The following is a 12,636-nucleotide window of genomic DNA, read 5'->3' as shown; positions in this document are numbered from 1 at the left end:
AGTTCACAGATTACAGAATGCCTCCAGATGTGCATCGGAAACTACTACTGGACTTCCAGGGAACGATCAATGCGTAGACTGTTTGAGACATTACTCCCATGGAGAAAGTGCGCATGGTGACTGTTGTATTCAATCCCGATGCAATTTCTGTATTTCATCAACACTCTGATATTCCACAGATTACAGAATGCCTCCAGATGTGCATCGGAAACTACTACAGGTCTTCCAGGGAACGATCAATGCGTAGACTGTTTGAGACATTACTCCCATGGAGAAAGTGCGCATGGTGCCTGTTGTATTCAATCCCGATGCAATTTCTGTATTTCATCAACACTTTGAAGGTCCATAGATTACAGAATGTCTCCAGATGTTCGTCGGAATCTTCTACTGGTCTTGCAGGGAACGATCAAAGCGTAGACAGTTTGAGACATTACTCCCATGGAGGAAAGTGTGCATGGTGACTGTTGTATTCAATCCCGATGCAGTTTCTGTGTTTCATCAACACTCTGAAAGTCCATACATTACAGAATGCCCCAAGATATGCATCGGAAACTACTACTGGTCTTCCAGGGAATGATCAAATAGTAAACTGTTTGAGACATTACTCCCATGGAGGAAAGTGCGCATGGTGACTGTTGAATTCAATCCCGATGCAATTTCTATGTTTCATCTACACTCTGATAGTCCATAGATCACAGAATGCCTCCAGATGTGCATCGGAAACTACTACAGGTCTTCCAGGGTACGATCAAAGCGTAGACTGTTTGAGACATTACTCCCATGGGGGGCAGTGAACATGGTGACTGTTGTTTTCAATCCCGATGCAATTTCTGTGTTTCATCAACACTCTGATAGTCCACAGATTACAGAATGCCTCCAGATGTGCATCGGAAGCAACTACTGTTCTTCCATTGAACGATCAAAGCGTAGACTGTTTGAGACATTACTCCCATGGAGGAAAGTGCGCATGGTGACTGTTGTATTTAATCCCGATGCTATTTCTGTGTTTCATCAACACTTTGAAGGTCCAAAGGGTACAGAATGCCTCCAGATGTGCATCGGAAACTATTACTGGTCTTCCAGGAAATGATCAAACCGTAGACTGTTTGAGACATTACTCGCATGGAGAAAAGTGCGCATGGTGAATGTTGTATTCAATCCCGAGGCAATTTCTGTGTTTCATCAACAGTTTGAAGGTCCACAGTTTGCAGAATGCCTCCAGATGTTCATCGGAAACTACTTCTGGTCTTGCAGGGAACGATCAAAGCGTAAACTGTTTGAGACATAACTCCCATCGAGGAAAGTGCGCATTGTGACTGTTGTGTTCATTCCCGAAGCAATTTCTGTGTTTCATCAACACTTTGAAGGTCCACAGATTACAGAATGCCTCCAGATGTTCATCGGAGGCTTCTACTGGTCTTCCAGGGAACGATCAAATCGTAAACTGTTAGAGACATTACTCCCATGGAGGAAAGTGCGCATGGTGATTGTTGTATTCAATCCCGGTGCAATTTCTGTGTTTCATCAACACTCTGAAAGTCCACACATTACAGAATGCCAAAAGATATGCATCGCAAACTACTACTGGTCTTCCAGGGAATGATCAAATAGTAAACTGTTTGAGACATTACTCCCATGGAGGAAAGTGCCCATGGTGACTGTTGAATTCAATCCCGATGCAATTTCTGTGTTTCATCAACACTCTGATAGTCCATTGATTACAGAATGCCTCCAGATGTGCATCGGAAACTACTACAGGTCTTCCAGGGTACGATCAAAGCGTATACTGTTTGAGACATTACTCCCATGGAGGGAAGTGAACATGGTGACTGTTGTTTTCAATCCCGATGCAATTTCTGTGTTTCATCAACACTTTGAAGGTCCAAAGGGTACAGAATGCCTCCAGATGTGCATCGGAAACTATTACTGGTCTTCCAGGAAATGATCAAACCGTAGACTGTTTGAGACATTACTCGCATGGAGAAAAGTGCGCATGGTGAATGTTGTATTAAATCCCGAGGCAATTTCTGTGTTTCATCCACAGTTTGAAGGTCCACAGTTTGCAGAATGCCTCCAGATGTTCATCGGAAACTACTTCTGGTCTTGCAGGGAACGATCAAAGCGTAAACTGTTTGAGACATTACTCCCATGGAGGAAAGTGCGCATGGTGACTGTTGTGTTCATTCCCGAAGCAATTTCTGTGTTTCATCAACACTTTGAAGGTCCACAGATTACAGAATGCCTCCAGATGTTCATCGGAGGCTTCTACTGGTCTTTCAGGGAACGATCAAATCGTAAACTGTTAGAGACATTACTCCCATGGAGGGAAGTGAACATGGTGACTGTTGTTTTCAATCCCGATGCAATTTCTGTGTTTCATCAACACTTTGAAGGTCCACACATTACAGAAAGCCCCCAGATGTGCACCGGAAACTACTACTGGTCTTCCAGGGAACGATCAAAGCGTAAACTGTTTGAGGCTTTACTCCCATGGAGGGAAGTGCGCATGGTGACTGTTGTATTCAATCCCGGTACAATATCTGTGTTTCATCAACACTCTGATAGTCCACAAGTTACAGAATGCCTTTAGATGTGCATTGGAAACTACTACTGGACTTTCAGGTAACGATCAATGCGTAGACTGTTTGAGACATTACTCCCATGTAGGAAAGTGCCCATGGTGACTGTTGTATTCAATCCCGATGCAATTTCTGTATTTCATCAACACTTTGAAGGTCCATAGATTACAGAATGCCTCCAGATGTTCATCGGAAACTTCTACTGGTCTTGCAGGGAACGATCAAAGTGTAGCCTGTTTGAGACATTACTCCCATGGAGGAAAGTGCGCATGGTGACTGATGTATTCAATCCCGATGCAATTTCTGTGTTTCATCAACACTCTGATGGTCCACACATTACAGAATGCCGACAGATGTGCATTGGAAACTACTACTGGGTTTTCCAGGGAACGATCAAAGCGTAAACTGTTTGAGACATTACTCCCATGGAGGAAAGTGCGCATGGTGACTGTTGTATTCAATCCTGATGCAATTTCTGTGTTTCATCAACACTCTTATACTCCACACGTTACAGAATGCCCCCAGATGTGCATCGGAAACTACTACTGGTCTTCCAGGGAACGATCAAAGCGTAAACTGTTAGAGACATTACTCCCATGGAGGAAAGTGCGGATGGTGACTGTTGTATTCAATACCGATGCAATTTCTGTGTTTCATCAACACTCTGATAGTCCACAGATTACAGAAAGCCTCCAGATGTGCATCGGACTCTACTACTGGTCTTGCAGGGAACGATCAATGCGTAGACTGTTTGAGACATTACTCCCATGTAGGAAAGTGCGCATGGTGAATGTTGTATTCAATCCCGATGCAATTTCTGTATTTCATCAACACTTTGAAGGTCCATAGATTACAGAATGCCTCCAGATGTTCATCGGAAACTTCAACTGGTCTTGCAGGGAACGATCAAAGTGTAGACTGTTTGAGACATTACTCCCATGGAGGAAAGTGCGCATGGTGACTGTTGTATTCATTCCCGATGAAATTTCTGTGTTTCATCAACACTTTGAAGGTCCACAGATTACAGAATGTTTCTAGATGTTCATCGGAGACTTCTACTGGTCTTCCAGGGAACGATCAAATCGTAAACTGATAGAGACATTACTCCCATGGAGGAAAGTGCGCATGGTGACTGTTGTATTCAATCCCGATGAAATTTCTGTGTTTCATCAACACTCTGATAGTCCACACATTGCAGAATGACCACAGATGTGCATCGGAAACTGCTACTGGTCTTCCAGGGAACGATCAAAGCGTAAACTGTTAGAGACATTACTCCCTTGGAACAAAGTGCGCATGGTAACTGTTGTATTCAATCCCAATGCAATTCCTGTGTTTCATCAACACTCTGATAGTCCACAGATTACAGAATGCCTCCAGATGTGCATCGGAAAGTACTACTGTTCTTCCATTGAACGATCAAAGCGTAGACTGTTTGAGACATTACTCCCATGGAGGAAAGTGCGCATGGTGACTGTTGTATTTAATCCCGATGCAATTTCTGTGTTTCATCAACACTTTGAAGGTCCAAAGGTTACAGAATGCCTCCAGATGTGCATCGGAAACTATTACTGGTCTTCCAGGAAACGATCAAACCGTAGACTGTTTGAGACATTACTCCCATGGAGAAAAGTGCGCATGGTGACTGTTGTATTCAGTCCCGAGGCAATATCTGTGTTTCATCAACACTTTGAAGGTCCACAGTTTACAGAATGCCTCCAGATGTTCTCGGAAACTACTTCTGGTCTTGCAGGGAACGATCAAAGCGTAGACTGTTTGAGACATTACTCCCATGAAGAAAAGTGCGCATGGTGTCTGTTGTATTCAATCCCGATGCAATTTCTGTGTTTCATCAACACTCTGATAGTCCACACATTACAGAATGCCCCCAGTTGTGCATCGGAAACTACTACTGGTCTTCCATTGAACGATCAAAGCGTAAACTGTTTGAGACATTACTCCCATGTAGGAAAGTGCGCATGGTGACTGTTGTATTCAATCCCGAAGCAATTACTGTGTTTCATCAACACTGTGAAGGTCCACAGATTACAGAATGCCTCCAGATGTGCATCGGAAACTACTACTGGTCTTGCAAGGAACGATCAAATCGTAGACTGTTAGAGATATTACTCCCATGGAGGAAAGTGCGCATGGTGCCTGTTGTATTATATCCTGATGCAATTTCTGTGTTTCATCAACACTCTGATAGTCCACACATTAGAGAATGCCTCCAGATGTGCATCGGAAACTACTACTGTTCTTCCATTGAACGATCAAAGCGTAAACTGTTTGAGACATTACTCCCATAGAGCTAAGTGCGCATGGTGACTGTTGTATTCAATCCCGATGCAATTTCTGTATTTCATCAACACTTTGAAGGTCCATAGTTTACAGGATGCCTCCAGATATTCATCGGAAACTTCTACTGGTCTTGCAGGGAACGATCAAAGTGTAGACTGTTTGAGAGATTACTCCCATGGAGGAAAGTGCGCATGGTGACTGATGTATTCAATCCTGATGCAATTTCTGTGTTTATCAACACTCTGATAGTCCACACATTACAGAATGCAGACAGATGTGCATTGGAAACTAGTACAGGGCTTCCAGGGAACGTTCAAAGCGTAAACTGTTTGAGACATTTCTCCCATGGAGGAAAGTGCGCATGGTGACTGTTGTATTCATTCCCGGTGCAATTTCTGTGTTTCATCAACACTTTGAAGGTCCACAGATTAAGAATTCCTCCAGATGTTCATCGGAGACATCTACTGGTCTTCCAGGGAACTATCAAATCGTAAACTGATAGAGACATTACTCCCATGGAGGAAAGTGCGCATGGTGACTATTGTATTGAATCCCGATGAAATTTCTGTGTTTCATCAACACTCTGATAGTCCACACACTGCAGAATGACTACAGATGTGCATCGGAAACTACTACTCGTCTTCTAGGGAACGATCAAAGCGTAAACTGTTTGAGAAATTACTCCCATGGAGGAAAGTGCGCAATGTGACTCTTGTATTCAATCCTGATGCAGTTTCTGTGTTTCATCAACACTCTGATAGTCCACACATTACAGAATGCCTCCAGATGTGCATCGGAAACCACTACTGTTCTTCCATTGAACGATCAAAGCGTAAACTGTTTGAGACATTACTCCCATAGAGCTAAGTGCGCATGGTGACTGTTGTATTTAATCCCGATGCAATTTCTGTGTTTCATCAACACTTTGAAGGTCCAAAGGTTACAGAATGCCTCCAGATGTGCATCGGAATCTATTACTGGTCTTCCAGGAAACGATCAAACCGTAGACTGTTTCAGACCTTACTCCCATGTAGGAAAGTGCGCATGGTGACTGTTGTATTGAATCCCGATGCCATTTCTGTATTTCATCAACACTTTGAAGGTCCATAGATTACAGAATGCCTCCAGATGTTCATCGGAAACTTCTACTGGTCTTGCATTGAACGATCAAAGTGTAGACTGTTTGAGACATTACTCCCATGGAGGAAAGTGCGCATGGTGACTGATGTATTCAATCCTGATGCAATTTCTGTGTTTCAAAAACACTCTGATAGTCCACACATTACAGAATGCCGACAGATGTGCATTGGAAACTGCTACTGGGCTTCCAGGGAACGATCAAAGCATAAACTGTTTGAGACATTACTCCCATGGAGGAAAGTGCGCATGGTAACTGTTGTATTCAATCCTGATGCAATTTCTGTGTTTCATCAACACTCTGATAGTCCACACGTTACAGAATGCCCCTAGATGTGCATCGGAAACTACTACTGGTCTTCCAGGGAACGATCAAAGCGTAAAATGTTAGAGACATTACTCCCATGGAGGAAAGTGCGCATGGTGACTGTTGTATTCAATACCGATGCCATTTCTGTGTTTCATCAAAACTCTAATAGTCCACAGATTACAGAATGCCTCCAGATGTGCATCGGACTCTACTACTGGTCTTGCAGGGAACGATCAAAGCGTAGACTGTTTGAGACATTACTAAAATGGAGGAAAGTGCGCATGGTGTCTGTTGTATTCAATCCCGATGCAATTTCTGTGTTTCATCAACACTCTGATAGTCCAAACTTTACAGAATGCCCCCAGATGTGCATCGGAAACTACTACTGGTCTTCCAGGGAACGATCAGAGCGTAAACTGTTTGAGACATTACTCCTATGAAGGAAAGTGATAATGGTGACTGTTGTATTCAATCCCAATGCAATTTCTGTTTTTGAACAACACTCTGATAGTTTACAGATTACAGAATGCCTCCAGATGTGCATCGGAAACTACTACTGGTCTTCCAGGGAACGATCAATGCGTAGACTGTTTGAGACATTTCTCCCATGGAGGAAAGTGCGCATGGTGACTGTTGTATTCATTCCCGATGCAATTTCTGTGTTTCATCGACACTTTGAAGGTCCACAGATTACAGAATGTTTCTAGATGTTCATCGGAGACTTCTACTGGTCTTCCAGGGAACGATCAAATCGTAAACTGATAGAGACATTACTCCCATGGAGGAAAGGGCGCATGGTGACTGTTGTATTCAATCCCGATGAAATTTCTGTGTTTCATCAACACTCTGATAGTCCACACATTGCAGAATGACCACAGATGTGCATCGGAAACTACTACTCGTCTTCCAGGGAACGATCAAAGCGTAAACTGTTTGAGAAATTACTCCCATAGAGGAAAGTGCGCATGGTGACTCTTGTATTCAATCCTGATGCAATTTCTGTGTTTCATCAACACTCTGATAGTCCACACATTACAGAATGCTCCCAGATGTGCATCGGAAACTGCTACTGGTCTTCCAGGGAACGATCAAAGCGTAAACTGTTAGAGACATTACTCCCTTGGAACAAAGTGCGCATGGTAACTGTTGTATTCAATCCCAAAGCAATTCCTGTGTTTCATCAACACTCTGATAGTCCACAGATTACAGAATGCCTCCAGATGTGCATCGGAAACTACTACTGTTCTTCCATTGAACGATCAAAGCGTAAACTGTTTGAGACGTTACTCCCATGGAGGAAAGTGCGCATGGTGACTGTTGTATTTAATCCCGATGCAATTTCTGTGTTTCATCAACACTTTGAAGGTCCAAAGATTACAGAATGCCTCCAGATGTGCATCGGAAACTATAACTGGTCTTCCAGGAAACGATCAAACCTTAGACTGTTTGAGACATTACTCCCATGGAGAAAAGTGCGCATGGTGACTGTTGTATTCAATCCCGAGGCAATTTCTGTGTTTCATCAACACTTTGAAGGCCCACAGTTTACAGAATGCCTCCAGATGTTCTCGGAAACTACTTCTGGTCTTGCAGGGAACGATCAAAGCGTAGACTGTTTGAGAGATTACTCCCATGGAGGAAAGTGCGCATGGTGACAGTTGTATTTAATCCCGATGCAATTTCTGTATTTCATCAACACTTTGAAGGTCCAAAGGTTACAGAATGCTTCCAGATGTGCATCGGAAACTATTACTGGTCTTCCAGGAAACGATCAAACCGTAGACTGTTTGAGACATTACTCCCATGGAGAAAAGTGCGCATGGTGACTGTTGTATTCAATCCCGATGCAATTTCTGTGTTTCATCAACACTCTGATAGTCCACACATTACAGAATGCCCCCAGTTGTGCATCGGAAACTACTACGGGTCTTCCATTGAACGATCAAAGCGTAAGCTGTTTGAGACATTACTGCCATGGAGGAAAGTGCGCATGATGACTGTTGTATTCAATCCTGAGGCAATTTCTGTGTTTCATCAACACTGTGAAGGTCCACAGATTACAGAATGCCTCCAGATGTGCATCGGAAGCTACTACCGGTCTTCCAGAGAACGATAAAAGCGTAAACTGTTTGAGACATTGCTCCCATGTAGGAAAGTGCGCATGGTGACTGTTGTATTCAATCCCGATGCAATTTCTGTGTTTCATCAACACTTTGAAGGTCCACAGATTACAGGATGCCTCCAGATGTGCATCAAAAACTACTACTGGTCCTCCAGGAAACGATCAAAGCGTAGCCTCTTTGAGACATTACTCCCATGGAGGAAATTTTGCATGGTGGCTGCCATATTCAATCCCGATGCAATTTCTGTGTTTCATCAACACTCTGATAGTCCACAGATTACAGAATGCCTCCAGATGTGCATCGGAAACTACTAACGGTCTTCCAGCTAATGATCAAAGCGTAAACTGTTTGAGGCATACCTCCCATGGAAGAAAGTGCACATGGTGACTGTTGTATTCAATCCCGGTGCAATTTCTGTGTTTCATCAACACTCTGATAGTCCACAGATTACAGAATGCCTCCAGATGTGCATCGGAAACTACTACTGGTCTTCCAGGGAACGATCAAAGCGTAAACTGTTTGAGACATTACTCCCATGGAGGAAAGTGCGCATGGTGACTGTTGTATTCAATCCCGAGGCAATTTCTGTGTTTCATCAACACTGTTAAGGTCCACAGATTACAGAATGCCTCCAGATGTGCATCGGAAACTACTACTGGTCTTCCACGGAACGATCAAAGCGTACACTGTTAGAGACACTACTGCCATGGAGGAAAGTGCGCATGGTGACTGTTGTATTCAATCCCGATGCAATTTCTGTGTTTCATCAACACACTGATAGTCCACACATTACAGAAAGCCCCCAGATGTGCACCGGAAACTTTTACTGGTCTTCCAGGGAACGATCAAATCGTAAACTGTTTGAGGCATTACTCCCATGGAGGAAAGTGCGCTTGGTGACTTTTGTATTCAATCCCGATGCAATTTCTGTATTTCATCAACGATTTGAAGGTCCATAGATTACAGAATGCCTCCAGATGTTCATCGGAAACTTCTACTGGTCTCTCAGGGAACGTTCAAAATGTAGACAGTTTGAGACATTACTCCCATGGAGGAGAGTGCGCATGGTGACTGTTGTATTCAATCCCGATGCAATTTCTGTGTTTCATCAACACTCTGATAGTGCACAGATTACAGAATGCCTCCAGATGTGCATCGGAAACTACAACTGGTCATCCAGGGAACGATCAATGCGTAGACTGTTTGAGACATTACTCCGTTGGAGGAAATTGCGCATGGTGACTGCTGTATTCAATCCTGATGCAATTTCTGTGTTTCATCAACACTCTGGTAGTCCAAAGTTTACAGAATGCCTCCAGATGTGCATCGGACTCTACTACTGGTCTTGCAGGGTACGATCAAAGCGTAGACTGTTTGAGACATTACTCCCATGGAGGAAAGTGCGCATGGTAACTGTTGTATTCAATCCCGATGCAATTTCTGTGTTTCATCAACACTTTGAAGGTCCAAAGATTACAGAATGCCTCCAGATGTGCATCAAAAACTACTACTGGTCCTCCAGTAAACGATCAAAGCGTAGCCTCTTTGAGACATTACTCCCATGGAGGAAAGTTTGCATGGTGGCTGCCGTATTCAATCCCGATGCAATTTGTGTGTTTCATCAACACTCTGATAGTCCACACATTACAGAATGCCCCCAGACGTGCATCGGAAACTACTATTCGTCTTCCAGGGAACGATCAAAGCGTAAACTGCTTGAGACGTTATTCATATGGAGGAAAGTGCGCATGGTGACTGTTGTATTCAATCCAAATGCAATCTCTGTGTTTCATCAACACTCTAATAGTCCACAGATTACAGAATGCCTCCAGATGTGCATCGGAAACTACTAACGGTCTTCCAGCTAATGATCAAAGCGTAAACTGTTTGAGGCATACCTCCCATGGAGGAAAGTGCCCATGGTGACTGTTGTATTCAATCCCGGTGCAATTTCTGTGTTTCATCAACACTCTGATAGTCCACAGATTACAGAATGCATCAGATGAGCATCGGAAACTACTACTGGTCTTCCAAGGAACGATCAATGCGTAGACTGTTTGAGACATTACTCCCATGGAGGAAAGTGCACAAGGTGACTATTGTGTTCATTCCCGATGCAATTTCTGTGTTTCATCAACACTTTGAAGCTCCACAGATTACACAATGCCTCCAGATGTTCATCGGAGACTTCTACTGGTCTTCCAGGGAACGATCAAATCGTTAACTGTTAGAGACATTACTCCCATAGAGGAATGTGCGCATGGTGACTGTTGTATTCAATCCCAGTGCAATTTCTGTGTTTCATCAACACTCTGATAGTCCACAGATTACAGAATGCCCACAGATGTGCATCGGAAACTACTACTGGGCTTCCAGGGAACGATCAAATCGTAAACTTATAATTAAATGTGTCCTTTGAGACTCCCGTCTCTTTATTATTTCACGATAATGATCAAATATGATCGAAGCAGACTAAATCAATTAAAATTTAATTATAAGATCTGAGAAGATCACCATATGGTACAGTAGACGTCCCGCTACGTCCAATGCTGGGTAGCTCGCCAATACCGGCGAGCCCGGGCAATAGTGACAATATTAAGGGAAAATGAATTAAAGTTTGTGTTGGGGAGGCAACTCGACCTAGGTAGTTCGTGCAGCTATGTCTGCCATAGTGCCTCGGTGGTGTAGTGGTAGCATATCTGCCTAGTAAGCAAGAAGACTCGGGTTCGAGTCCCGGCCGTGGCACAAATTTTAATTGATTTAGTCTGCTTCGATCATATTTGATCAAATCGTAAACTGTTTGAGACATTACTCCCATGGAGGAAAGTGCGCATGATGACTGTTGTATTCAATCCTGATGCAATTTCTGTGTTTCATCAACACTCTGATAGTCCACACATTACAGAATGCCCCCAGATGTGCATCGGAAACTACTACTGGTCTTCCAGGGAACGATCAAAGCGTAAACTGTTAGAGACATTACTCCCATGGAGGAAAGAGCGCATGGTAACTGTTGTATTCAATCCCGATGCAATTTCTGTGTTTCATCAACACTCTGATAGTGCACAGATTACAGAATGCCGACAGATGTGCATCGGAAACTACTACTGGTCTTCCAGGGAACGATAATTGCGTAGACTGTTTAAGACATTACTCCGTTGGAGGAAATTGCGCATGGTGACTGCTGTATTCAATCCTGATGCAATTTCTGTGTTTCATCAACACTCTGTTGGTCCACACATTACAGAATGTCCCCAGATGTGCATCGGAAACTACTACTGGTCTTCCAGGAAACGATCAAATCGTAAACTGTTTGAGACATTACTCCCATGGAGGAAAGTGCGCATGGTGACTGTTGTATTCAACCCCGATGCAATTTCTGTGTTTCATCAACACTCTGATAGTCCACAGATTACAGAATGCCTCCATATGTTCATCGGAGACTTCTACTGGTCTTCCAGGGAACGATCAAATCGTTAACTGTTAGAGACATTACTCCCATGGAGGAAAGTGCGCATGGTGACTGTTGTATTCAATCCTGATGCAATTTCTGTGTTTCATCAACACTTTGAAGGTCCACATATTACAGAATGACTCCAGATGTGCATGCGAAACTACTAACGGTCTTCCAGCTAATGATCAAAGCGTAACTGTTTGAGGCATACCTCCCATGGAGGAAGGTGCGCATGGTGACTGTTGTATTCAACCCCGGTGCAATTTCTGTGTTTCATCAACACTCTGATAGTCCACAGATTACAGAATGCTTTCAGATGTGCATCGGAACCTACTACTGGTCTTCCAGGGAACGATCAATGCGTAGGCTGTTTGAGACATTACTCCCATGGAGTAAAGTGCACAAGGTGACTATTGTGTTCATTCCCGATGCAATTTCAGTGTTTCATCAACACTTTGAAGGTCCACAGATTACAGAATGCCTCCAGATGTACATCGGAAACTTCTACTGGTCTTGCAGGGAACCAGCAAAGCGTAGACTGTTTGAGACATTACTCCCATGGAGGAAAGTGCGCATGGTGACTGTTGTATTCAATCCCGAAGCAATTTCTGTGTTTCATCAACACTCTGATAGTCCACACATTGCAGAATGCCCACAGATGTGCATCGGAAACTACTACTGGTCTTCCAGGGAACGATCAAAGCGTAAACTGTTTGAGACATTACTCCCATG

At 43.5% G+C, this 12,636-nt stretch overlaps 1 non-coding gene across 1 annotated transcript; it reads left to right on the top strand.

Annotated features, from left to right (window-relative positions):
• The first annotated feature begins 11,123 nt into the window (after nucleotides 1-11,123).
• Trnat-agu (transfer RNA threonine (anticodon AGU)) lies at nucleotides 11,124-11,195 on the top strand. The gene has a single exon. It is a non-coding gene; the product is annotated as a tRNA-Thr (tRNA).
• The last annotated feature ends 1,441 nt before the right edge of the window (nucleotides 11,196-12,636 follow it).

The sequence above is a fragment of the Schistocerca gregaria genome, chromosome 8, assembly GCF_023897955.1.
Source record: "Schistocerca gregaria isolate iqSchGreg1 chromosome 8, iqSchGreg1.2, whole genome shotgun sequence".
In the NCBI taxonomy this organism is placed as follows: Eukaryota; Metazoa; Arthropoda; class Insecta; order Orthoptera; family Acrididae; genus Schistocerca; species Schistocerca gregaria.
Note: the sequence above shows the minus strand (reverse complement) of the source record. Positions and strands in the feature narration are given on the sequence as shown.